This window comes from Ambystoma mexicanum, chromosome 6q (genome assembly GCF_040938575.1).
Source record: "Ambystoma mexicanum isolate Mex_15411 chromosome 6q, UKY_AmexF1_1, whole genome shotgun sequence".
Lineage (NCBI taxonomy): Eukaryota > Metazoa > Chordata > Amphibia > Caudata > Ambystomatidae > Ambystoma > Ambystoma mexicanum.
This window is the reverse complement of record NC_090937.1, coordinates 210904603-210907886: the sequence shown is the minus strand read 5'-3', so window position 1 is coordinate 210907886 and position 3284 is coordinate 210904603.

Here is a 3284-nt window from a genome sequence, read left to right as displayed (position 1 = left end):
CCAAACCCCTCAAGCACTCTCTTGTGTACCCTGTCCTAAAAAAGCCATATGCTGACCGTTCTTGCCCAGCTAACTATCATCCTATCCCTAACACCCTATTATTGGGCAAACTAATGGAGAACTGGGTCATCCCCCACTGACCCTCCACGCACTGCCTCCATGATCACCAGTCTAGATTTAGGGCTGCCAAAGGCACATAAACTGCTCTCCTGAACACCCATGAAGACCTACTCTCCAGCCTGGATTCCAACTCCCCCTCTGTTCTGATCCTCCTCATTCTCCCTTCTGCCTTTGACACTGTCAACCACTCCAACCTCATAAACTGTCTCTGTGATACCCTTGGCATCACACTGGTGTAGCTTACTTCCTTCCTTTAAAACAGTGCCTCCCAAGTGCAAATTGGTCCCTTTCTCTCCTCCACCACACTCTACCTGTGGCATCCCCCAGGGTTCCATTCTATCCCCATGGCTCTTCAACATCTACCTGGCCCCTATGGCCTACCTGATCTCCACTTTCACACCTCATTTCAAGTGTTATGCACACATCTCGCCTTTAAGCTGCCACCTTCTACCCCCTCCTCCCTCATTACTGACTGCCTGACTGCTATTCAGACATGGCGCTGCCAATGATCTCTACTTTAATGCCAGTAAGACAGATATCCTACTGATTGGGATGCCTGCTCCTTGCCCCCCCTCTGGCCAGACTCCATGCGTCCCATCCCCTCACCCACCTGTGAGGCAAAAAACCTTGGTATCATCTTTGACTCTTCTCTCTCTTTCTCTCCACATATCACGGACCTTGCCAAGAAGTCCAACTTTCAGCTCCATCTTCTTAGGGGCATTCTACCTTTCCTCACCTTCCCCTAGAAGCTCAATCTCTCCATAGCCCTGGTTTTCTCTAGGCGTACCTACTGCAACATCCTCTTCCTCAATCTGCCTCTTTCCTCCCTGTGCCCCATCCAACTAATCCAGAATAGGACAGCAAGACTTATTCTTGGCCTGAAGCCCAGGGACCACATCTCTCCTGCCCTAAAATCTGTCCACTAGCTCCCGGTGACCACAAGGATCAAATTCAAGACCCACTGCATCATCTACAAGGACATCTGGGGCCTGGGACCAGCCTCTCACACCAGTCTTGGGTGACCTCTGCAACCACTGATTTGCCACTGGCTCCTTCCCAAAGCCCTTCAGCACTCTCCTGTGTACCCTGTCCTAAAAAAAGCCATATGCTGACCCCTCTTGCCCAGCTAACTATAATCCTATCCCTAACACCCATTTCTTGGGCAAACTAATGGAGAACTGGGTCATCCCCCACTGACCCTCCACGCACTGCCTCCATGATCACCAGTCTAGTTTTAGGGCTGCCAAAGGCACGTAAACTGCTCTCCTGAACACCCATGAAGACCTACTCTCCAGCCTGGATTCCAACTCCCCCTCTGTTCTGATCCTCCTCATTCTCTCTTCTGCCTTTGACACTGTCAACCACTCCAACCTCATAAACTGTCTCTGTGATACCCTTGGCATCACGGACAGTACACTGGTGTAGCTTACTTCCTTCCTTTATAAAAGAGCCTCCCAAGTGCAAATTGGTCCTGTTCTCTCCTCTACCACACTCTACCTGTGGCATCCCCCAGGGTTCCATTCTATCCCCATGGCTCTTCAACATCTACCTGGCCCCTCTGGCCCACCTGATCTCCACTTTCTCACCTCATTTCAAGTGTTATGCACACATCTCGCCTTTAAGCTGCCACCTTCTACCCCCTCCTCCCTCATTACTGACTGCCTGACTGCTATTCAGACATGGCGCTGCCAATGATCTCTACTTTAATGCCAGTAATACAGATATCCTACTGATTGGGATGCCTGCTCCTTGCCCCCCCTCTGGCCAGACTCCATGCGTCCCATCCCCTCACCCACCTGTGAGGCAAAAAACCTTGGTATCATCTTTGACTCTTCTCTCTCTTTCTCTCCACATATCACGGACCTTGCCAAGAAGTCCAACTTTCAGCTCCATCTTCTTAGGGGCATTCTACCTTTCCTCACCGTCCCCTAGAAGCTCAATCTCTCCATATCCCAGGTTTTCTCTAGGCTTGCCTACTGCAACATCCTCTTCCTCAATCTGCCGCTTTCCTCCCTGTGCCCAATCCAACTAATCCAGAATAGGACAGCAAGACTTATTCTTGGCCTGAAGCCCAGGGACCACATCTCTCCTGCCCTAAAATCAGTCCACTAGCTCCCGGTGACCACAAGGATCAAATTCAAGACCCACTGCATCATCTACAAGGCCATCTGGGGCCTGGGACCTCTTTACAGCCAGCTTTCCCTCCCTAAATACCTCTGAACACGAGTCCTTCGGTCCTCTGGCTCCAACTTTCTGCAGGTCAAACATTTCTCCAAGCAGAGAGTGGGAGGTAGATTGCTTTCTGCGGCCGGCTCCTCACTCTGGAATGGCCTTCCTGCCCCCCTCTGACTTGAGCCCGATCTTCTAAAGTTTCCGGAAACTTCTCAAGACTTTTCTTTTCTCCTCTTCCTTCCCTCTCCTCCTCCTGTGCTAACTCTCCCTCTGCCACTACGACTGGGGACTGGTCCCTTCTGAGTCATACAGGGGCCAGACCATCCCTCACCAGTCCCGTCTGCATCCCTTTCACAGTACTTGCTCTCGAGCTCCCTTTCCCAGACGAATCCAACTTGGTCCACATTTCCCACTGCACTCATCCTCCCTTTCCCCCTTTTTCACTTGGCACTTGCCTTCTTGGCCCCCAGCACTTCCCTGCCCCCTTCACTAGGGGCACCCCACTCCTGCACTTTTCCCTATGCCCCTCACCCCCAGTACTTATCACCCTCTCAGGCATTTGCATGGTAGTATTATCACAAGGCCAATATAACCGTCTTTTGTTTTGTTGTCTCCCTTGTTCCCCCCTCATATTTTGTGGCGCCTAGAAATACTTGTGTATAGGCGCCATAAAAATGTCCAATAAAATAATACAAAAAATAATGCAATATAGTCAACCTTTTTTCAGTGTCACTTTTAGATTTGCAATGTTCTCGTTTAGTAGGCCGTCGGGGCATTTGAAAATGGTGTTTGTTTGTGGGTGGTAAGCACATGAAAATGTATGCCTAAGACCCAACAGAATAATAATGTGCTCAAATACTTCATTTTCAAAATGTGGTCCATTGTCAGAACGGAGTACTTCACATAATCCTCACCTTGGGAAGACCTCACGTATGAGGAACTTTTCAGCCCATGTGGCACCAGGATGTGTGCATGGATCTGCTTCAATCCAT